The 24,653-nt window shown below is 51.7% G+C and overlaps 1 protein-coding gene and 1 pseudogene across 1 annotated transcript in view; both read left to right on the forward strand.

Annotated features, from left to right (window-relative positions):
* The window catches only part of LOC142821548 (uncharacterized), an 83,841-nt gene that overhangs the window by 743 nt on the left and 58,445 nt on the right, over positions 1–24,653 (forward strand). The gene's annotated exons all lie outside the window — the stretch shown is intronic.
* LOC112545109 (U1 spliceosomal RNA) lies at positions 3,494–3,647 on the forward strand (annotated as a pseudogene).

The raw sequence follows: 24,653 nt of genomic DNA on the forward strand, positions 1-24,653 counted from the left end.
GACGAGTCAGTGACCCCCCCCCCTTCTGTCAGGCGAGGCAGGGCTCACAGCGAGGGGGTGGTTTGGTGAGGGGGGAGGGGCAATAACTGCAGCATCCCTGTACCTGCAAGGGGGGGGGTTGGGGGGGCAGGGGAGAGGTTTAAGGCCAGAGACTTTGCATCTTTTGAGAGGTGCTGCTGCCAATCAGGCGACAAAGCCTTAACGTTTGGAGTCCCAGCGCCTGCTGCCAGGCATTGTGGTCTAACTCGCTAGTGACCTGTTCCCCCCTCGCTCCCTGCCCCTGTGAAGACTCAGATTGGTAGCGAGGGCTCAGAAATGCTCATTTTCATGCCATTGTGAAAAGTTAACTGGAGTTACTGAAAACAATGTTTCAATCCAGCAGCGCTGCTGCCCACACTTACATACATCAGTGAATTTTGCCTGGCCTGGCTGTCCTTGCATGGCCACAGATAATGCCCCGAGGGTTCCTCCTGACCTGGGTGGAGTGAGGAGGGAAGGACACACCAGCAAAGGTGTCCCACAGGTACATGGGCCCAACATCCTACAGGCTGGAATATTCCCAGGGGTTGCTCCCAGACCAGGCCTGGGAGGCGTATGTGCTGCTGCTGCAACCCAGAGCTGCCCAGGCTGAACTGGCAGCCTGACCCCACTGCTTCATGCAGCTGCTCTTTGGCCATGGCTGGGGCTGTGCTTGGGCTGCCCGGAATGGGGTTTCTGCTTTACCCTTCACTTAGTTGGGGGATGGGTTTGTTTGTTTTCTTTCCGCAGTGCGTGATTGGTTCCCAGGTGGGCCTGCTGCTCCAAACTGCTGGGACAGCCCCATGCTGCACCTGTGCTGATTTGACTTTTGGGCCTTATGGTTACTGCGGGCCTCATTCTCACTCCTGCTCCACCCCCACATATTTGTGGGACCAGGCTCAGTACTGGGACAACCTTGTTGTGACATGGCAGCTAAATCAAACTCCGTAAGATCAATTATGCCCATTCATCCCCAGCTGGACTTGGGTTTTGTTCTTCTGCACAGCACAGCCAATGGAGACCAAGGACCTGCGAATGAGCATCCAGATCCCACCCTTGTTGAATTGTCAGAAATAGAAACCAGACACACAGTGGGTCTGAGTTGGTTCCAGCTGAGGGCTGGGTTTGCCTGGTTTATGTGCATTGGCCCAGGAAGGCATTAAGGCAAGGCTACTCAACACATGGCCTGTGGGCCACATGCAGCGTGTGGCCCATTTTTATGCATCCCGACATGCCTTGAGCTGCTTCCTGGGCTGCCTGCCTGCCTCATTACTGTGGGCTCTAGCAGTAGCACCTCCCCAAGCTACTGGCCGGCAGGCAGGAGGGCAGCAAGAGGTGGCAGCAGAGCATGCCTGCTACATCAGCCACAGCAAGAGCACCTCTCCATGCGCTGCATGGTGCTGCACTGAGCCAGATCACAATGGCACATGCACAGGTGTTGCCGGGGGTGGCAAGAGGCAGCTTGGGAACCGGGCAGTGAGGCCAGGGTGAGAAAGGTCTGGGTAGGGTTACTGTACATCCAGTTTTTCCTGCATGTCCTTGTTTTCACATGTTAAATCGCCATCTGGATAGACTTTTTAAAAGGCAAAACATATCTGGGATTTTTTGCCTTGCAAAGGGGATTGGGGAGGGGCGATGGCAGGTGCGTTCAATCGAACATCCGGAACTGCAGGCCGGAACCATTCACAGCCGCTCTGCATATGGGCCCCAGCACCTGGAGGGAAAAGCACCTGGCTCCGGTGAGATCCAGGATGTTACCCTCTGCCCTGCTAGATTTATGCCCCTGCCTCTGCTGGAGGGAAAGGGCATTGTGTTAGAGCAGGGTAACTGGGGGAGGGGGGTGGGGATGCCTAGCTCCAGGGGAGGGTTAGAGCCAGGAAGTGGGTGTTAAAACTTCTGAGTCTTTCCTTCCCTGTGGGTGGGCAGTGCGTGTATTGGTCAGATTTGGGGCTTCCAGTCTTTGCTCTGTGAGGACTGTAGGAGCTAGAGCTTGGTGGGGCGAGCAGGGGAAAGGAAGGGATTCTGGGAAGCAGGATTCCTGGGTTTCTTTTCTAGCCAGGCCTCCTCTCCCCCCAGTGCCTTTAACTCCACATTGATTGTACTTATATTTCCGTAAATATTGTATTGGCATTTTTTGTTTGATTTGTTAAAATTGTGAAGCCAAAACAAAAAAGTAGTCAGGATAATGGTCTTCTGCTGAGATGTGTTTTAGTAGTTAAATTCCTGGACTGCCATTGCTCATTAAAAGTGCTGTCATGGGTGGGATTTGGGAAAATATTGCATTTTATTAACATCAGCAGAACTGACTTAATGGGGCCTGCAAGTTGTGAAGTCTTGCCTTAATCTTTGTATTCATGTCCATTACTATGAAAGAAGCTATTTGCAAATTTGAGTAGCTCTGCATTAAGGATTCTTATTAATGTAAAGAATCTCAAGCAATGTAAAGCCAGAGTGTGATGGAGCTGGAAAGGAAAATGTTTCCCCTAGAAGGAAATTTTTCCAAGGGGACACTTGGAGTTGAACCGAGGGCCATTTGATTTGCAGCCAAACACTCTACCACTGAACTACACCCCACAAATGTATGTATCTGCAGCCAGTGTTGGGAAGTGGGCAGGGAACAAACGGTTTTGTAGAACGCACATTTCAGGGGATGTGTTTTTTTGCGGAAGGGTCCTGACTCCTGGCTCCCAGCCACACACCTTGGCACAAAGACCAATGGCTCAATGGCCCCTGCACAAAGTGCATTGTGGGAATAAAAGTTGGGGCAGCAGGAAAGGGGCCGGCCCCTCAGCACCAGCGAGCGGGCAGAAGATGGAAGCGAATCCTCCTACCTCTCATGCACAAAGGGAACACCATCCCCATTCCCAACACCTCCACCAGCTCTTTGCCCCACTAGGTGGGTTTTTTCGGAGACCATGGAGGAAGACTCTGCCTGTGAGAAGAAGGAACAAGAACACCAGATACTGAGGAATGTGGGTATTGATCCCACTGCCTCTCACATGCTAAGTGAGGGCTCTGCCACTTGAGCTAATTCCTCCAGCTATGAGCAGTTTTCCTGCCCCACCCACCATGGGTGGGGTACATGGGGCCAAATATCAGAAAAATCTCTTCCTCAAAAAGTATCAGCTGATTTACATACCTTCTGCAGGAGGGAATGATGGGGGGAGCACAGTCTAGATATAGCCTGGGTCAAGGCATGGGGGTGAAGGGGAGGTGTGTCCCATGCAGAGGGGTGGAGCCATGTGAGCCCGTATGCAGATATTGTCATGACCAGAGCCCTGTGGAGTGTGCTGGTGAGCAGGGGCCTGATTTCGCGAGTGGGGTTGGGCTGGGGCATCGGGGCGGTGTCAGGGTGTGTGTGGGCAGGAGGGATACGGCACAGACATGGTCACATGGAGCTGTGAGACCAAGCCCAACCTGAGGTGAGAGTGTTTGGCGCACTTGGGGGCAGGTGGTGGTTGTGCCAGGGTGTCTAATACTTACCTGGAAGGGGAAATGCCGTGGTTATGAAGGCGGGTTTCCCAGGGTGAGGCTCATCCATTGCACTTTGGAAGGGCTGACTTCTGCAATTTCCCCAAACATGAAGAACTTGGTTGTGCAATGTGGGGTTGCATTTGTGCTTTTCCCTTGTGCTCCCTGTAAAAGAAAGCAAAACAGAGCTGTTCTCTGCCTGGGCATATATTGATGCTGTTTCTGCAGCTACTTTACAGCATGGCTGCGTCTAGACTGGCAAGATTTTGCGCGAAAGCAGCTGCTTTTGCGCAAAATCTTGCTGCCTGTCTACACTGGAGTATTCTTGGGGAAGAAGGCCAGTGTAGACAGCTACATTAATTTCTTGCTCAAGAAAGCCCGATGGCTAAAATGGCCATCGGAGCTTTCTTGCGCAAGAGAGTGTCTACACTGGCATGGATGCTTTTGCGCAAAAGCAAATCTTTTGTGCAAAGGCACATGCCAATATAGATGCTCTCTTGCGCAAGTACTTTTAACGGAAAAACTTTTCCGTTAAAAGTATTTACACAAAATCATGCCAGTCTAGATGCAGCCCATGTGTATGTTCTCTCTGCTTTACTATCACTATTTGCTGTGTCTACACTGGTTCGATCTCGCACAAAAGCAGCCGCTCTTGCACAAAAATTTGCTGCCTGTCTACACTGGCTGCATGTTCTTGTGCAAGTAAATTGATGTTCTGATATATAAAATCAGGGCTTATTACACAAGAACTCTGACGCTCCCTCTCAGGAAGAAGCCCTTTTGTGCAAGAGCTCTTCTAGAAGAGGCCAGTGTAGACAGGGAACATGAACTTCTTGTGCAAGAAGCCCCTATGATTAAAATGGCCATCGGAGCTTTCTTGCGCAAGAGCACGTCTACACTGGCAAGGATGCTCTTGCGCAAAAGCACATCTCGCATGCAAAAGCACATGCCAGTGTAGACGCTCTCTTCTGGAAGAGTTTTTGCAGAAGAATTCTTGCGCAAAAGCTTTTGCGTGAGAACGTGCCAGTGTAGACATAGCCTTTCTGTTTGTAGCAACACTCTGCCTCTACTGCCTTTCTCTAACTCGTTTGGAGACTACACAGACTCCTTCTCTGTGCTTCTAGTTCAGTCCACAGGGTCTGGTGTCCACTTCAGGGGGTAGGTAAAAGTGGATAAATCCCTGTAATATTATCACTCTCATATAACTTTGTATTAAGATCTTCTCCTTTTAGATATATCTTTGTTAAATGTACTTATAGAATCTCTGTGACATTTCTCCTATAACTTTGTATTAAGAGAAACTTTCCTTTTTATATAGATAGATCTTATAAGAAAAAAATGTCTTTTGAGCTCTCCCCTTTTCTTGATTGTCCTGTTGAAATGAACGAGGAGTGAATGGAGAATGAAAGGGGGGCACCTCCAACAGCAGTTGCCAGGGTGGAGAAGGTCTGGGAGGCAGATCCAAGACAATACCAGTAAAGTGAGCTCATTAAGAGTACTGGACAGACACCTTGGGAGTCAAGCAGCAAGTGCCTGCCCTTGGAAGAACTCTCTTTGAAGCAGCATTAAGAAAGGCGAGGCAATGACTAATTGGCTGCATGAGAGGAATAAATAGTAGGCATCTTGCAGAGGGACCCCAGGTTTTCATCTTGTCAACATGGGAGCATCGATCCCGATCGGCAGAAGCCTGCCTCCACCCTTCCCCCATCTAACTCACCTGGCCAGTGCAGTTAGGGGGAGCAACTTTTGGTAACAACAAGATGGAGTGTGCTTGTGTGTGTGAGAGAGTGCATGTGTGTGATGTATCATATGCATATGATAAATATTGATTAATCTATTTATGTTCAATAAATGTGGCATGTTGCCTTATCCCCCTGAAAAAGATCCTGGGTGCTTTTTTTAAGCACAACATGGAAATGACTCTGCCCTCCCACCGCAGCTTCTTCTCCTCAGCCCTGCTCCTGGTGATGGGTGGGGGCTATGAGTCCCAGCGCTGCTGCCCTGCTGCCCTCAGGTTCTGCCCCCTGGAGCGCCTGCAGGAGCTGAGCCAGCCCTGGGAGAGCAGCCCGGCCAGGGCCCAAGTCTCCCAGCCCGAGGGGGCCCAATGGAGCTAGGGCAGAGCCTGGCAGGGGCAGCAGGAGCCATGAGTGGGGAGGGAGGGTCCCAGCTCTGGCCAGACCCAGGGGCAATGCAGTGAGGGTGGGAGGTTTCCGCTCTCCGTGGGCAGATGCCTCAGACATGAGATGGTTTAGGAGGCATCTTGCCCAAAAGGTAACTTGGCCCCGTTTGTATAAGCACTGGACCTGAGCCATGTGCGGCCCCCAGGTACTGATGGGCCCTGCCCTGCTGCTGGCCTACCCCAGGGCCAGTGAGCCCCTATGTCCCCATCCTCCCCCCCCCCCAGGCTCCTGTCCTAGCTGCACAGAGAAAATTGCTCTGTATCTTGGAGAGAGTCAGAGACATGTGGGGGTCTGGGGCTCTGTCCTGAGTGAAGAGAAGGTGCAAGGGGGGCCAGGCACCTTCCCATCTGCCTCTGGGCTCAGTGTCTCGGGCCTGGTAGGTCCTCTGGGCTTCCTCTGAGCTTGGTGCCTTTGTGTGCCCTGGACTGAGCAGCCAAAGGACCACTCAGTCTTGGGCCTGGAGAGAGCTCCCCCCATTCCCACCACTTGCCACACCCAAAACAGTCAGGGTGTCTTCCCCCTACACACGCACACACACTCAGACGTGGCAGCTCCGTCACGTTCATTCAGCCTGATCTGCCTGAGCGCACCCACATGAACCAGAAGAGCCAGGTTCAGTTCCACTCCCTTGTTTGCAGATATGTTCTCCCTGAATAGCCGATGGCCTTTCCCTCCTGCACATTGGCGGCAGCTGCGGGGGGAGTTGGGAACAGCCACTGAGACCAGGGGCCGCTTACGGCCCATCCTCATGGCAGCCGGTTCCTGCAACTTGGCCTCTCCATACGCAGTTCTAGTGTCCAGGTAGCAATGTTGCTGAGTTGTCTCTGCCATAAGGACAGCCCCTGTTAGTGTGGGACAAAGCACCCGAGCTCTGGCGCAGGGGCCGGGGGAAAGCAGGGGGGACATGGCCTCTCTGCTGATCCCAAAACAGGCTTGGAAAGTAAAACCAGCCTGCAACAAGAGCAGTGGGAAAAGCAATGGTTCAGGCTGCCCGACAGCCCTACCCATTGTCTGACTGTGGAGGTACGGACACGCCGCATGCCACGAACCAGGAAACTGCATGTTCCTTCACATACCTGCTTAGAGACACCTGACTGCAAACCACCAGCCTTGGGCATGTCTGGCTCACTGCCCAGAGAACCGGTCTGGGTGGTTTGCAAGGTCTTGTATGGCAGTAGGGTGACCGTATTGCCTTGTGCTTGATACCGGACACCTGGTAAAATTATTCATATTCAAGCCAATTCAACAGCAAACAATTTTTGCAGAACAAATGTCCAAAACAGCCTCCAATTGACTTAGCCCTTATTAAAAAGCAATAAATGGATTTATTTTTATTTTCCTGCTTATCTTTAAGGCTTTAGCGTTCACACAGGGAGGCCTAACACAGGGATTCACAACCTTTTTATACTGGGGGCCGGCAAACCCATTCACAAATTTTTGGCAGACCAGTAGCATTTTATTTGCATATTTATTGTGCAAATGAATATTCAAATATGCAAATAAAATATTACTGGTCCAACAAAAGTTTGTGAATGTGTTTGCTGGTCCATGGGGGTATAAAAAGCCCCAAAGCCCCCAATGCCAACCCTACCCCTAGAGCCCCTCATCCCTCCACTACCCCCACCAGCACCAGCCACTGACCCCAGAGTGCTCTGCACCCAACTCACCTCAGTACCCAGCCGCTCGCCCTCAGAGTTCCCTAGTTCCAGCCCCCCCTGCCCCAAACACCTCAGTGCCAGCCTCCTGTTTCCGGAGCCCCATAGAACCCAATTTCCCTAGGTCCCTTGTGCCAGCCCCCCAATCCCTGTATTAGCCCTGTCCCCAGTGCCAGCCCTGCCCCCTAGTCCCCTCACTACTAGCCCCACCCCCAGAAGCTCCCAGGGCCAGCTCCCCATCCTGGATGTCACAGTACTTCTCAATGTCAGCCCCCTGCCTCTTAGAGCCCCCAAGCACTAGCCCCGCCCCCAAGGCCCCCTGCCTGCCTCCTCCCACCCCCACCTAGCCCTGCCGCTGCCTCCCAGCTGAGCACAGAGCACTTCCCTGCATGGCGGGAGGGCTGCATGGAGCCTGCAGTGTGCTGGGCCCCTGCCGAGCTGGAACTAGGGCCCTGGTGAGGCTGCCCCAGCAGGGACAGTCTCACCACAGTCCCAGTTCCAGCCACGGTGCACCCAGTTGCCTGCCAGGCCACTCACCCTGCTGCCGGGTGGGGAACTCCAGTGGGCAGGGTCCATTAGCAGCCGGGGGCGTGGCCTGGCCATGTGCTGCAGCCTGGCAGGCAGGGGTTCACGGCCCGCCCTGTCCGTGGTTGGGAACCGCTGGCATAACACACTCCACTGCTCCCACACACATGGGGAGAGGTGACACAACAGAGGGTGACGGACTGACCAGATCCTCCATGCACAGAGCTCTCTGGCCTCCGTGTCTACCCAGGCCCCCCAGGATAGACCCACCTCTCACAGGACCTGGTGTCACCTCAGTGCAACATGTGGTGGGGTCGTGGGGTCATGCAGGGTCCCAGATCCCCTGCTCAGTTTCTGCCAGGGTTCACTCAGGGTCTCAGATCCCCTGCTCAGTTTCTGCCAGGGTTCACACCAGAATACAGCCAGCAGCAGCTTTTCAAATGGTGTGGGCGGGGAGGGGCAGGAGCTACTTCCAGCCATGGGGGAGGGAGGCAGGGGGTGCTGACCTGCCCAGTGTTTTTGCAGAGTTCATGTCTTCTTCTCTCCCCACCCCCAGCTGGGAGCAGCTTGTCCCTTACTGCCCACACCGTGTCGAAAGGCAGCTCCCACCTACAGGCTGCAGCTGGCCACCGACATGACCCAGCCACCTCCACCCCCATGGCTACAGCGCTGGCAGGAAGCATTGACGCCCTAAGGATGCCAGAGGACGCTGTGAATGCCAAGACTTTAACAAGGGTCGGAAAGAGCTGGACACATTCACGGATGGTAGGTCAATCGACGGCTCCAAGCCAGGCTGGGCAGGTAGGGTGTCCCCAGCCTCTGTTTGGCAGACGCTGGGATTGTGCAACGGGGTCACGTGGGGATCCCTGTTCTGTTCATTCCCTCTGGGGCACCTGCACTGGCCACTGGGATGGACGGACCTTTGGGCTGCCCCAGCCTGGCTGTTCTTGTGCTCTTCAGGGTGCACTGAGCTCCAGGGCACCTGACCCCAGGGCTTTCAGCAAACTAGGCCAGAGGTGTGGCTCAGCCGGGGAGGGTGCCTAGGGGAATGGAGTGGGGGTGTTGGAGCCTAGGCCCCTGTTCCAGGGGCCACTGTGGATCCTGCAGGTTGGGGCATGGACAGGCTGGAAATCATCCCCCATTGTCCTGCCACCCCAGAACTCGGGGGTGGGGGGCAGAGAGGCTTCCCCATGCCAGCGCCGAGTGGGGCTGTGGCACAGCAGCTCTCCGCTCCTCCTGGGCAGCACCCTGCGCCGGAAGGTCTTGGGCTTCCCCAGGGTGCCGGCCGAGCCAGAGGCATGGGGGGAAGGAAGAAGCCTGCCAGCCAGGCTGTTGGTAGCTGAGTGCTCCAACCAGGGGTTGGTTGTCCGCACAGCACTGGGAGCCTGTGGGTAGATGGAGGAGCAGTGGGGGGGGGGGGGGGGCAGAAGGGGAAAAACAGAGAGGGCAGTGAGAGGGGGGCACGGAAAGGGCTGATGGGCGGCTGATTCGGCCGCTTTTCCGAAATAGCGTATTTCAAGAAAAAAATGGTGTTATTTCAAAAAGAAACCCTTCCTTCAAAATAACCCTTACTCCTTAAAAAATGAGGAGCGGCTGCTGATGGTGGTTATTTCAAAAGAAGGGTTTTTTCTTGAAATAACTATGTCTAAACAGTGTTTTTTATCTCAAAATAGTGTATTTTGAAAAAGCAGCCAGCCACCATTATGCAAATGAAGCACGGGAAATTCAAATCCGCGCTTCATTTGCAATTTCGTTTGTCTGCATTTGCATTCCTCTCTCAAAAGAGGAATGCATTGTAGACATACCCTGAGTTACCAACCATAGGGCTGTTAGTGTCTATTTCTAACTAACTTTCACCGTTAGGCCACATCTTCACTCCAGAGAACATTGCCATTGTGGCAATTGATCTTCTGGAGTTTGATATAGTAAGACTAGTTAAGATTCGCTAAATCAAACTCAGAGGGAGCCCTCACCAGCATTTGGTACTCCTGCTCTTTGCTCCCATCTTACTCCCTCGGTGGGCATGCTGCCAAGCTCGTCTGACAGCAAAGCTGACTCCAGCTACATAAGGAGGGATGGTGGGAAGAGCAGACACATTGGCCAGGCACCTCCCTCACCTCCCTCTGTACCTAGCTGGTGCCTGGGCCAGCTTAGCCATGGGGATGCTCTCTGGGAATTTTCTCCCAGCTGCTCCATGTGTTGCCTTTTGCCCATCCCAAGGGAGGGGAGAGGAGAGTCACTCTCCATGGCTGCAGGAGCTGCAGAGATTGCACCCTCAAGCTCTCTAGGTGCTGACACCCCCAGGGAATCACCAGGGCGTGTGGCGCTGGCTCTCCTGTCCCAGCAATTGCAGTCAGAGCCCTGCCTTGCCAGTGCCAGTCACAGCAGCCTCTGCACCCACTCCAGGCTTGTGGTTTCCTTCTTTCCAACGCTCCTCCCCAATCAGCTTTTTCCTGAACCAGCAGTTCCATGGGTGGCCAGGGGAGGCCTCTTCTGTGTCCCAGAAGGACCTAGGAAAACACATGGGCTGTGTCTAGACTGGCAAGTTTTTCCTCAAAAGCAGCCTCTTTTGCACAAAAACTTGCCAGCTGTCTACACTGGCCACTTGATTTTGCGCAAAAGCACTGACTTCCTACTGTCTGAAATCAGTGCTTCTTGTGCAAATACTGTGCTGCTCTCATTCGGGAAATGCTTTTGCGCAAAAGGGCCAGTGTAGACAGCCGAAAACTGTTTTGTGCAAAAAAGCCCTGATGGCGAAAATGGCGATCGGGGCTTTCTTGTGCAAAACCGCGTCTAGATTGGCACGGACACTTTTCCGCAAAAAGTACTTTTGCGGAAGAGTGTCTGTGCCAATCAAGATGCTCTTTTCCACAAATGCTTTTAACAGAAAAACTTTTCTGTTAAAAGCATTTGCGGAAAATCATGCCAGTCTAGACATAGCCAAGCAGAGACTACAGCAAATCACCACTGGAAGTTGAACCCAGGATCTCCTTTTTATTAGTCAGGTGCTTTAGCCAAGTAAGCCATGGTGCCCTCCTGAAAAGCCTCTGTAAAACTGTTCTACTTTATGGCCTCAGACAACACCTTTGCATTCCAAAGCACAACCATTTCCCTCTAGCCCTGACAGTCTCTGTCCCCCTGGGCACAGAAGGCTACAGCTCAAAGGGCAGAGGCTCTAACATGCCTAAGCCTTTAGCTATCATCTTTGAAAAATCATGGCAGACAGGGGAGATTCCAGAAGACTGGAAAAGGGCAAATATTGTGCCCATCTATAAAAAGGGGAATAAGAACAACCCAGGAAATTATAGACAGGTCAGTTTAACGTCTGTCCCAGGGAAGATAATGGAGCAGGTAATTAAGGAAATCATATGCAAACACGTGGAAGGTAATAAAGTGATAGGGAATAGCCAGCATGGGTTTGTGAAGAACAAGTCATGCCAAACTAATCTGATAGCTTTCTTTGATAGTATAATGAGCCTTGTGGATAAGGGAGAAGCAGTGGATGTCATATACCTAGACTTTAGTAAGGCATTTGATACGGTCTCGCATGATATTCTTATTGATAAACTAGGCAAATATAACTTAGATAGGGCCACGATGATTCTATGATTCTATGCAAATCTCCACCAGCCGCTAGGACTGTAGAGTTGCCATATGAGGTTTGGCAGGGTTGGTGGGAGGGAGAAGTGCAACAAACATTGATCCTCTGGATTGTAAACCCCCTTAAGTTTTACAATCCACTGTAGGTTTTACAATCTACACTCCCCTGCATTAATTTTATCCTAGTGGGGCTGGACCCAGCTCCTGCCCCTGCTGCTTCCCCTGGCCCTGCTCACAGCTCTGTGACTCCCCCATCACTCCCCAGCCCCACCCCCAGATCCTACTTCGCATCTCTTCATCCTTCCACTCAGCATCCCCGTGTCCCAGATCTGCCCCCCCCCCCCAGCCCTGCTCCCCCCTGGGAGGCTGGTTTGCACAGAGCCCATGGGGCGGGGACGTGGCCAGGAAGCTCCTGGTCTGACAGAAGCACCAAGGAGCAGGGGTTTGGTGCTTTTCCCCTCAAGCAGTGGGGCTGAGTGGCTAAGGCCTCAGGTGTCTGTGCTGGAGACCCTGGTTCCAATCCTCCCTGTGACACTGTGCAGCTTCCTTTCATTTCTGAGTAGAACAGGCTGCAGAGGAGCCCAATGCTGGATTGTCCCTGGGGCTGGGAATGTGAAGTCATAGAACTGGGAAGGGCCTGCAGATACAAACAGTCTCAGTAGGGGTGAGTGGAGGGCAGCTGCAGGGAACCTGGGCTGAGGGATCCGTCTCTCCAGCCTCCCCCTCATAGCTCTCGAATGCCACCACTTCCTCTGCCCCCAAATAACTGCCTGTCGCGTGTGTCTAACTGGTGTGACTGCAATTCTCAGGCAACATGTTCCCCAACAAAACCCCCACCAGCAGTGACACCCTCTACCTGAGCCCGGCCATCAGCGCTGACAGCATCTGGCTGTCAAGGAGAAGCAAAACAGGTTGGAAGGAAGCTCACAGCCATGTCAATAGTTTGCTTGTCAATAGTTTGCTTTGTACCAGGGTGACCACGTGTCTCAGTGCGGGGTAAGTGCAGCCAAGGACAGCGTTGTATCCGGCTGCTGGTGAAGGTACCAGCTGCTTCTCCAGAAGCACCTTTCCCAGTACAGGTGCTGCTCCCCAGATTCCCTAAGGGATTCAGTCTCTTGCTGCCCCCGAGTCCTGGCTGCAGGTCCCAGGCACAGGAAATAGCAGTGAATAGGCACATGACTGACACTGCAAATCTCCAGCCCCCTGTTCTGCAGCCTGGCAAGGAGCAGCGATGCCTGTCCCCGAGAGACAATAATTCCAGCTCCTGGAACCCAGCTGCAGGACACATGAGTTCCCCAGTACAGGGCATTAAAGATCTTCACCATGGTACCCAGCTGTAGGGCAGCCCCATGCAACCAGCCACCTCCCTGCCAAGCTCCTGCCTCATCATGGCTGGGCCCAGGGGCTGCTCCCCAGACTCTCCCAGGACCCCTTGTCTGTCCTCAGAGCCCCAGCACCAGCTGCCCTCACACCCACTGTCGCTTGCATAAGCCAGTGTGCATGAGAGTCGGGGAGACTGTGCAGGGAACAGACACAGCAACCGCCAGGCTAAGCACACGGGTGACAACTGCTCTCTGGGCCAGCGCACCCAGGACTGAATTTAGAGACCCCTGCGCCGCAAAGCACAGGCCACCATGCCACAGTTCATGATAAATATTCACCACTTTAGAACAGTATCAGCTGCACACACTCACCAGTGGGTTACAGGGGCACTAGAGAGACAAGGGAGTTAAAGAGCTGAAGGGCCAGGTAGGGAAGAGGCAATAAGAGTCCGTAGCTGTGATTGTCGCCCTCCTTCCCAGACTGCTCCATTAGATCCCCATGCCAGGCAGTGAAACCTCCAGTCACTTGTTACCCCTTTCTCACTGAGGCTACGTCTACACTGGCCCCTTTTCAGAAAGGGGCATGCTAATTTCACAGGTCGTAATAGGGAAATCCGCGGGGGATTTAAATATCCTCCGCGGCATTTAAATAAAAATGTCCGCCGCTTTTTTCCGGCTTTTAGAATAAGATCTCTTATTCCTACTTTGAAGTAGGAATAAGAGATCCTCCGGAAAAGGGCTTTTTTCTGGAGGATCGGGGCCAGTGTAGATGCTCTTTTCCGGCTTTTCTAAAAGCCGGAAAAAAGCGGCGGACATTTTTATTTAAATGCCGCGGGGGATATTTAAATCCCCCGCGGATTTCCCTATTACGACCTGTGAAATTAGCATGCCCCTTTCGGAAAAGGGGCCAGTGTAGACGAGCCCCGAGTGTTCAGCCCAAAGCTTGTGGCCTGGCAGATGTTTCGGAGGAGTGACTATCAGTTTGGACTCATCATACTTCATTCAAAGGCTCCGTACAGGCTTCAAAAAAAGAAATAACATGAGCACACACCCAGAAAGACAACACCCAGACATAAAGTTCAACCAGCTGATTTCTGAGCAGAAGCAAGTGAAACTAAACTCCTCTCTGGTCTCTTTCCTGAACGAGAAGCCATGGCTGCTGCGAATCCAGCAAAAATGCTCCAGGATGAAATTACCTGTTCCCTCTGCCTGGATTGTTTGAACGACCCGGTGTCTCTAGACTGTGATCACAGTTTCTGCCGAGCCTGCATCACCCAGTGCTGGGGGGAACTCGCTACAGATGTCTCCTGCCCTCAGTGCAGACAGACCTTTCCCCAGGGGAAGCTCAGGCTGAACAGGCAGCTGAGGAATATTGTGGATGCAGCCAGAGAACTTCTGTTGCAGTCAGGGAGAGAACCAGACCCAGAGAGACTGTGTGAGAAGCACAGGGAACCTCTAAAACTCTTCTGCAAAGAGGATGAAATCCCCATCTGCCTGGTGTGTGACAGATCCAAGGAGCACAGAGATCACACCGTGATTCCTGCAGAGGAAGCTGCTGAAGAATTCCAGGTAGGGAAATGCCCAGCTGTCACTTTATGTAACCCCTCTGCCGGGTGGGCCTGGCAGTAACCAGGGCTGGGTTCAATATCTTGGGGTCCATCTCACATAGAACCGGCTCGAGCCCCCACCCAGTTATCTGGGAAATTCACGCATCCCTGGGCGCCTCTGAGAGGCAATGCTTCCCCACTCGCAAGCACTGAGTCTGAGTGTAGGAAAGAAACATTTAATGAAACAGAGAGAGAAGTCATACGGCATTAACTTGGGGAAAACACCACAAACAGAGTTCATAACCCAAACATAGGCCAAGCCGCCCCCTCCAAGCCAAGAATCACCCGAAGTCCAAAGAGTCCAACACCCCAAAAGTCTCTGTCCCTGGTCTGTGCCACCCAGAGTCCCAAAGTTCACCTGCAGGGTTTCACCTCCCAACCTGGGTAGAAATGGGGGTGGGGGAATAGATAGGGGACACCTTATACAAAACTCCGCCGTGCCCCACGAGCTGTATCGTCCCATGCCTCTGGATGCTCTACTGAGCACCTGCTACCACTCCTCGTCTGCTGCCGCCTGTCGCCGCTCCTCGCCTGCCACCGCTCCATGCCACGCCGCTGGTTGCCCCACTTCACTGGCTGCAATAGGCCTGGCTGTCAGTCAAACCAGCAATTTCAGCTCTTTAGCCACCAGCTGGATTGGCAAATGAATCCAGCTTTCACTGAACTAGCAAAAGAAAAGTCTCCTCAGGGGCTGTGTCTACACTGGCAAGTTATTCCGGAAAATCAGCCGCTTTTCCAGAAAAACTTGCCAGCTGTCTACACTGGCCGCTTGAATTTCCGGAAAAGCACTGACAATCTAATGTAAAATCATCAGTGCTTTTCTGGAAAAACTATGCTGCTCCCATTCAGGCAAAAGTCTTTTTCTGGAAAACTGTTCCAGAAAAGGGCCAGTATAAACAGCACAGTAGTGTTTTCCGCAAAAAAGCCCCAATGGCAAAAATGGCAATCGGGGCTTTTTTGCAGAAAAGCACATCTAGATTGACCACAGACACTTTTCCAGAAAAGCATCCTGCCAATCTAGACACACTTTTTCAGAAATACTTTTAACAGAAAACCTTTTCCATTAAAAGCGTTTCTAGAAAATCATGTCAATGTAGACATAGCCAGGGAGTCTGCTTTAGATCTGTTCTTAAAACAAAGAGGGGAAAGGTGCAGGCTAGACCAGTCTTACAACTCACACCTGGCAGATGTGAAGCAGGCTGACTCAAGCCCTTTAACTCTTCCCCCTAGCTTGGTTCACTCAACTCCAGAAGAGAGGAGGCTTGTTCTTCCGAGACCTCTTACCATGATGGTGGTGCCTCTCCTGCAAGCACTGGTGGCATGTTTTACAGTTCCCACATTAAGGGGTAGCATGATTAGTGACCCCCACAACAGCCCCAAATTATATACAATTCTCCACATTCCATTCCAACACTGACCCTCCATCAGCCCTGGCTGAATGGGATTTACATAGCCACACCTTGGATTCTCTCTTGAGCTGTATTTACATAACAGTTAGTTACCTTGCAGAGCTAAACAACTGGGCTACCTCTACACCGGCATGATTTTCTGGAAATGCTTTTAACGGAAAAGTTTTCCGTTAAAAGTATTTTCGGAAAAGCGTGTCTAGATTGGCAGGACACTTTTCCACAAAAGCACTTTTTACGGAAAAGCATCCGTGGCCAATCTAGACGTGGTTTTCCGCAAAAAAGCCCCGAAAGCCATTTTCGCGATTGGGGCTTTTTTGTGGAAAACAAATCTCTGCTGTCTACACTGGCCCTTTTGCACAAAAGTTTTTCGGAAAAAGACTGTTGCCCAAACGGGAGCAGCATAGTATTTCCACAAAAGCACTGACAATCTTACATGAGATCGTCAGTGCTTTTGCAGAAATTCAAGCGGCCAGTGTAGACAGCTGGCAAGTTTTTCCGGAATAGCGGCTGCTTTTCTGGAAAAAGTGGCCAGTCTAGACACAGCCCTCCTTTTAGCTGGCTGATAGCAAGCAGCAGTTCAGCCCCTGTTTACATCACAAACAAACCCTTTTATTCCTAAATAAGCAGAGGCTTCAGAAATGCACTTCCCCCTGGCTTTAGGGTTTCCTTCAGCCCCAGACAGTCACTCAGGGTACATTCAAGCACTGCGCGGCAGCCATTTTGCTGTATATGAAGCGGCCGTTTTTTAAATCATCACTTCATTTTCCTATGTCTAGTTAACTCATCTACACGGCTCCGTCAACAGAGCCATGTATTCTAGACATACCCTCAGTGAGCCTCCCCTGGAGAGGAACAAGGAATTTCAGGCCTAAGTAGGTTTCCCAGAAATTCCACAGGCTTATGCAACAAGAAACTTGTGGCTCTCAAACAACTTGAGGCCTACACATTGGAGTGAAGGGGAGTGAAGAACCCGCACCCCACCCCTCCTGCTTCCCATACCAGAGTTCTGGGCACTGATTGATCCCCCTGCTCTGCCCCTCCTCATGTCCACCACCTCCTGAAGCTATAAACACCATGTCCATGCTCCTGTCCCTGGGGCCGAGGAGCAGGAGGATGCAACTAGGGCTGTGCTCTAGGCATACATCCCCTTCACCCTTTTCCCGCAGAGCTCCTCATGCATCCTTATCCTCATGGGACTTAGGAGGGGCACTGGAGTGGAGCTTCCGTCCTCAAATCTGCCTGGTAGAATCAGGTGGGATTGCAGGAAGTAGGGACAGCCTGACAATGGGGCACTGCAGTAGGGGCACCGCCTCCCCAGGGCCACTCGTAGCATGGGGTAGCCCTGCCTCAGTTTTTCTCTTGAATTCCCCAAAATAACTCTCAGTGGCATTTTTTGTAGCCAGTAACAGCCCTGCTCTCCCAGCAGGGACTCTTGGGACTTTGAGTTTGGAGTGTGGCCTTATCTTCCTGAACAAGACCCAGGGTCTCCTGTGCCTTCTCCACAGGCCTTTCTATTACCTACCCAAGGCTGAGTTGGATCACATCACCCCCTCACCCCACCCTTCATTATCCCCACCTGGGAGGAGAATGGGCTGTGTCACGGGTGGGGCTGAGAACCAGTTACTTCTCATTTTTTCATGCATGGAATACATTTTGTTCTGTGCACCAAGGCATGTGTGGCTGTGCACCACCAATAGAAACACATGCTGCCAGCTATGGGCACTCTGCTAATCAGCTGAGCGGCATTTGACTCTCTCCTGGGTGGCTGCCCAAGCACACAGCATACAGGGAACACTGCTGAGAGGGCCTCCCTTTAAAGGGCCAGCCACCCTGTGACCAGCATCTTACCCCATCCATGTCTCCTGAGCCACAGGGAGAGAGTCCCAGGGTACGTCTACACTACAGCGCTAATTCGAACTAACTTAGTTCAAATTAGTTAATTCGAACTAAGCTAATTCGAACGAACGCATCCAGACTAAAAAACTAGTTTGAATTAACATTTTGCTAATTCGAACTAGCATGTCCACACAGAGTGGACCCTGAACCGGGGTTAAGGATGGCCGGAAGCAGTGCCGGCAGGGCATCAGAGGAGGACTTAGAGCATGGAGCTGCTGTCTCAGGCTAGCCGAGGACTGTGCTTAAAGGGACCCGACCCCCACCCCAGACAGACAGTTCTCAGAGTTCCCCACTTGCTAGGGAGTCCTGGCTTGGAGTGCCTGGAGTACCCACACTGGGCACATCACAGCACTTGGCCATTAGACCGGCTGCACTTGCCGCAGGCTGCCATCTGGGGATAGGGGGCAATTGGGGGGCTGCAGGAGAGCTTCCACCCCCAGAAGCCCGCAGAGCCAGCCCAGTCCTCCCCATCGGGGGCTCGTACCCCATTCCTCCCTCACTTCCTTCCACTTACCCCTCCCTAGCCCCCCTTCCTGATGTACAAAATAAAGAACAATTGTGTTCAAAAATAGAGTCTCTCTTTATTGAACAAAACTGGGGGAGACTGGGAAAAGGAGGTGGGAGAGGGGAAGAGAGAGGCTGGGAGAGGGGAGGGCAACTACAATGATGAGGGGTTTGGAACAGGTCCCATATGAAAAGAGGCTAAAGAGACTGGGACTTTTCAGCTTAGAAAAGAGGAGATGGAGTGGGGATATGATAGAGGTCTATAAAAGCATGAGTGGGGTGGAGAGGGTGCATACAGAAAAGTTCTTCATTAGTTCCCATAATAGAAGGACTAGAGGACACCAAAGGAAAGGAATGGGTAGCAGGCTTCAAACTAATAACAGAAAGTTCTTCTTCACAAAGCAAATAGTCAACCTGTGGAACTCCTTGCTGCAGGAGGCTGTGAAGGCTAGAACTAGAACAGAGTTTAAAGAGAAGTGAGATCAATTCATGGAGGTTGGGTCCATGGAGTGCTATTAGCCAGGGGGTAGGAGTGGTGTCCCTGCCCAAGGTTTGTGGAAGGCTGGAGAGGGATGGCAAGAGACTAATGGCTTGGTCACTGTCTTCGGTCCATCCCCTCCAGGGTCCGTAGGTTTGGCCGCTGTCGGCAGACAGGCTACTGGGCTAGATGGACCTTTGGTCTGACCCAGTATGGCCATTGTAAACTCAGGGCTCAGGGTCGGGGGTCTCAGTGGACCACCTTGATTTTCATGCAAACCTGCTCCTGGGTGGCCAGGCTGGCAGCTCTCCTGCCCTAGACGGCCGCTTTCCTGTGCCTAGTGCGGAGGTCGTGGACAAGGTCCACGATGTCTGCACTGGACCAGGCGGGTTCCCGCCTCTTGCGGTCCTGGGCAAGCTCCCAGGAGCCGCCAGCCTGGTCCCAGGAAGAGGGAGATGGCTGGGGGGCATCGGGTGGCTGGCTCGAGCCGTGCCAGGTGCAGGGTCTGCTGGCTGGGTGCTGGCAGGCTTGCACCTGGCACAGGCACCGTAGCCAGCCCATGCCCCTTAAAGGGGTCCGGGGCTGGGAGGGGGGCATACGAGTTTCCCTGGTGTTGGCCAGAGTGGCCACCAGGGAAAGCTGGGGAGGGCTAGCCTCCCACTAGTTCGAATTAAGGGGCTATACACCCCTTAATTCGAACTAGTAAGTTCGAACTAGGCTTAGTTCTCGTAGAATGAGGTTTACCTAGTTCGAACTAAGCGCTCCGCTAGTTCGAATTAAGTTCGAACTAGCGGAGCGCTAGTGTATTACCTATCAAAGTTAATTCGAACTAACGTCCGTTAGTTCGAATTAACTTTGTAGTGTAGACATACCCCCAGTCATGCAGATTTCTCTTTGGGAATTACCGCTGTAGAGTTCAGTGGGGGAACCTTGTGTCCACAAAGCTTCCGTATCGACACTAATGACAATGACAGTAATTGCTAATGAGCAGAAAGCACTGATGGCAGAGAGCACCCTATGGACTAGCCAGGCAATGAGAGCTCACAGCCACAGCCACAGCCACAGCCTAACGAACGCAGCAGGTAGATAAAGAAAGAAGCAGGGGTGGGAATGGGGGATGGGCAAAGTGGGTTGTGTTTGTCAACGCCAGCAATCGCCATAGTTGGGTTATCATGGGCGGCCACTGGTCCAGGTTTCCACCCTGCACCTGTCAGGATGAGGCCCTCCTCTCTGCTCTTCCACTTCCTGCATCCTCTCTGGTGGGCCCTGATGCTCGCTGTGGCCTTCCTCTCCTCCAGCTCCCTCTCCGCGAGTCCCCCTCCTCCACCACTTGCAGCTTCTGAGTATGTGACACCAGTTTCCTATTGGTGTGACTCAATAGAGTAACAAGGTCTGACAATTTCAAACCCTCTGAAAAGAAAACACTCCCAGTTGCCGTCAGTCAGGGTTTGGGGTTTGTCCCAGTAGCTTCCTGACAGGTTTTCTACTCCAATGGTGATGATAAACTTTCAGCTGTGTCTGTGCGTGTGCTCCCTCCACGTAAAGCGCTAAACTCTGTGCACTGGGTCAACACAGTAGACCTCTGAGGGCCCCCAGAAATGACAGACTCAGGTAAGGATGAAACCAGTCGAGCAGGTTTATTGCCAAATGCCAGGCATTAACAGTTGTTAGCAGAAAGTCTCGACTCTAAGCCACTGTGAATTCTGTATGTCTTGGCAATGACATTTGCCGTTTCAGCTGCCTAGTGCAACCTCTGCCCTAGGTCGGTCAGCACTCACACTTTGCAGTTCCCTTTTATAGACACGTACAAACAACTTACATCACTTCTTTCATACCAGGTTGCCACCCTCTGTTGCCTAGTTACCACCCCTCACTTTGCAGGTTTACTTACTATCCTTCATGCTGTCAACTTTGACCCAGTCCTGCACCTAGGTAGGTATGTACATTAGTTTTTGGGGAGTCAGTTGGTACCAAGACATTTCTTATTGAGATGTTCTGCCACTCCTCTCTGGCTCACAATCTGTACCTGGTGCCTCCCTATGTCCTTCCATGCTCAATCTAACTTACCCAGTCACACAACTATCAGTAGCTGGAACAAAAAACAGGACTATGTAGCACGTTAAAGACTAACAACATGGTTTATTAGGTGATGAGCTTTCGTGGGCCAGACCCACTTCCTCAGATCAAATAGTGGAAGAAAATTGTCACAACCATATATATCAATGGATACAATTACAAAAACCGAACACATATGAAAAGGACAAATTACATTTCAGAACAGAAGGGGGATGCGGGTGGGGGGGGGGAGGTAAATGTCTCATCACCCTTTCTCTATTCCTAACAATAAAAATAGCGCCGCTCCCGTTACTTTTGGTTTCTCCAGGTAAGGCTCCAGGCCCATTTGAAGACTCTGAGAGCAAAGAGAGAAACGCTGCTGGGATTGAAAGTGAGAAGAGAGAAGAGAAGCCAGGAGTATCTGGTAGGCGCCTGTCATTATGAACCTGCCTTTGTAACAAGCCGAAGGGAGGGGCATGCTGAATCAGAGCACTAAGAAGGGGCAGGGACAATCTAGAGACCCGATCATGGTTTATCTCGATCAGTTGGGGAATGATCGCAAAGAAATCACAAATAATAGTTTTAGCAGAATTCCTCCTTAGGACTGGACCGTAAATCAGAAGCTTTCCACCTTCATGCATTTGTGGACCCCATTGAGAATTTCAAATCGTGACCATGTTGAAACTCTATTGTCTCTGAGAACAGTTACATTCTGTCCAGTCTTTTTCAGTCTAAGTCTTTTGCAGACAGGGTCCATAGACTGCACCCCAGGGTACACAGACGACAGGTTGAAATCCACTGCCATAAACTACTGTTTCTTATCTATAGTATATTAACTATTAGCTTAATTAAACTCACTTCACAAGCAATAATTTATATTTATGAACTAACAGAATTTTGAATTAGAAAATGCCTTGAACTAGAACAAAACCCCACTGGAACTGTTTCCCTTTAGGGATGTTAACGTGTTCTTGTCTATAGGTTGAACCAAACATTCTATATTTTTCAAAATTATTAGTAAATCACAAATTTGATTTTTTTTTGCTTGGTCAAATTAAATTTTTTTGACAAAAATAAAAATGTTTTATTTCCATTTTGACTGTTGCCTTAAAATATTTTTATAAAAAGCAAGGCCAATTGCAAAAATAGGTCAAATTTTAAAATCCAGGCAAAAAGTAATGAAAATATTTTGATTTTTCATGTATTTATTTCAGTAGCAAACTAACCAGGTGACACTGTCAGTAATGCAATAAATGTTTCTTTGTCAACAAATCTGAGTATTCCTTGAAAAAATTTGATTCAGAAAATTTCACTAAGATCTAGTGCCGAGTCCTGTCCCCTGCTGCTTTGGAGCTGAATCCCTGAGGCCTTCCATCACTCACTATCCTAACCCTGTCTCTCCAGGGGAAGGGATAGCTCAGTAGCTTGAGCATTAGCCTGAGGGTTGTGAGTTAAATCCTTGCAGAGGCCATTTAGGAATTTGGGGCAAAAATTTGTCAGGGATAGTATTTGGTCCTGCTGTGAAGTTAGGGGACTGGACTTGATGACCTTTCAAGGTCCCTTCCAGTTCTAGGAGACAGGCAATCTCCATTAAACTTAATTTATGTCAGATACAGAAATGCCCTTCATGGGATTCTGGGACCACTCTGTGAAAGGGCATCAGGCTCCATCCATATCCCACTAGTGAGGGTGGCCACGGTGTACTTCCTTATTTTTCATACAGAAACAGACACAAGCTGAGAGGCAGAAGGTTGTGGCCGAGTTCCAGCAGCTGCGGCAGTTCCTGGAGGAACAAGAGCGACTCCTGCTGGCCCAGCTGGAGAAGCTGGATGAGGAGATTGGGAGGCTCCAGACTGACACTGTCGGGAAACTCTCTGTGCAGATTTCCCGTCTCAGTGAGCAGATCAGTGAGCTGGAGGGGACGTGTCAGAAGCCAGCAAGTGAATTCCTGCAGGTGAGACTGCGGGAGAAACATCCCAGCTCCCCACACAGGGAAGGAAGTCTCCTGAATCACAAGCGCTGGGGTCCAGCCGTCAGATCTGGGTGTAACTCGGCGGGTGTATTGCTGCCATGTGAGTAACTGTTGTGCTTTGCAGTGTTACAGGCACAGAGCTATTAGGGTACGTCTACACTACAGAGTTAGTTCGAACTAACTTAGTTCAAATTAGTTAATTCGAACTAAGCTAATTCGAACTAACGCGTCTAGAACTAAAAACTAGTTCGAATTAGCATTTTGCTAATTCGAACTAGCATGTCCACATTAAGTGGACCCTGAACAGGGCTTAAGGATGGCCGGAAGCAGTGCCGGCAGGGCATCAGAGGAGGACTTAGAGCGTGGAGATGCTGTCTCAGGCTAGCCGAGGGCTGTGCTTAAAGGGACCCGACCCCCACCCCGGACAGACAGTTCTCAGGGGTGCCCCGCTTGAAAACCAGTCCTGGCTTGGAGTGCCCGGAGTGCCCACACTGGGCACATCACACCACTCGGCCATCAGACCGGCTGCACTTGCCGCAGGCTGCCATCTGGGGATAGGGGGCAATTGGGGGGCTGCAGGAGAGCTTCCACCCCCAGAAGCCTGCAGAGCCAGCCCAGTCCTCCCCATCAGGGGCTCGTACCCCATTCCTCCCTCACCTCCTTCCACTTACCCTTCCCTAGCCCCCCTTCCTGATGTACAAAATAAAGGACAATTGTGTTCAAAAATGGAATCTGTCTTTATTGAACAAAACTGGGGGAGACTGGGAAAAGGAGGTGGGAGAGGGGAAGAGAGAGGCTGGGAGAGGGGAGGGCAACTACAATGATCAGGGGTTGGGAACAGGTCCCATATGAAGAGAGGCTAAAGAGACTGGGACTTCTCAGCTTAGAAAAGAGGAGACGGAGGGGGGACAGGATAGAGGTCTCTAAAAGCAGGAGTTGGGTGGAAAGGGTGCATACAGAAAAGTTCTTCATTAGTTCCCATAATAGAAGGACTAGAGGACACCAAAGGAAAGGAATGGGTAGCAGGCTTCAAACTAGTAACAGAAAGTTCTTCTTCACAAAGCAAACAATCAACCTGTGGAACTCCTTGCTGCAGGAGGCTGTGAAGGCTAGAACTAGAACAGAGTTTAAAGGGAAGTGAGATCAAGTCATGGAGGTTGGGTCCATGGAGTGCTATTAGCCCGGGGGGTAGGAGTGGTGTCCCTGCCTAAGGTTTGTGGAAGGCTGGAGAGGGATGGCACGAGACAAATGGCTTGGCCACTGTCTTCGGTCCATCCCCTCCAAGGTCCCTAGGGTTGGTCGCTGTCGGCAGACAGGCTACTGGGCTAGATGGACCTTTGGTCTGACCCAGGATGGCCATTGTAAGGTCAGGACTCAGGGTCGGGGGTCTCAGTGGACCACCTTGATTTTCATGCAAACCTGCTCCTGGGTGGCCAGGCTGGCAGCTGTCCTGCCCAAGCTGGCCACTTTCCTGTGCCTAGTGCGGAGATCGTGGACAAGGTCCACGATCTCCGCACTAGCCCAGGTGGGTGCCCGCCTCTTGCGGTCCCGGGCAAGCTCCCAGGAGCCGCCAGCCTGGTCCCGGGAAGAGGGGGAGGGCTGGGGGGCATCGGGTGGCTGGCTCGATCCGTGCCAGGTGCAGGGTCTGCTGGCTGGGTGCTGGCAGGCTTGCACCTGGCACGGGCACCGTAGCCACCCCGTGCCCCTTTAAGGAGTCCGGGGCCGGGAGGGGGGCAGACGAGTTTCCCTGGTGTTGGCCAGAGTGGCCACCAGGGAAAGCTGGGGAGGGCTAGCCTCCCACTAGTTCGAATTAAGGGGCTACACAGCCCTTAATTCGAACTAGCTAGTTCGAACTAGGGTTAATCCTCGTAAAATGAGGTTTCCTAGTTCGAACTAAGCTCTCCGCTAGTTCGAATTAAATTCGAACTAGCGGAGCGCTAGTGTAGCGCCTATTAAAGTTA

This window comes from Pelodiscus sinensis, chromosome 31, assembly GCF_049634645.1.
Source record: "Pelodiscus sinensis isolate JC-2024 chromosome 31, ASM4963464v1, whole genome shotgun sequence".
Lineage (NCBI taxonomy): Eukaryota > Metazoa > Chordata > Testudines > Trionychidae > Pelodiscus > Pelodiscus sinensis.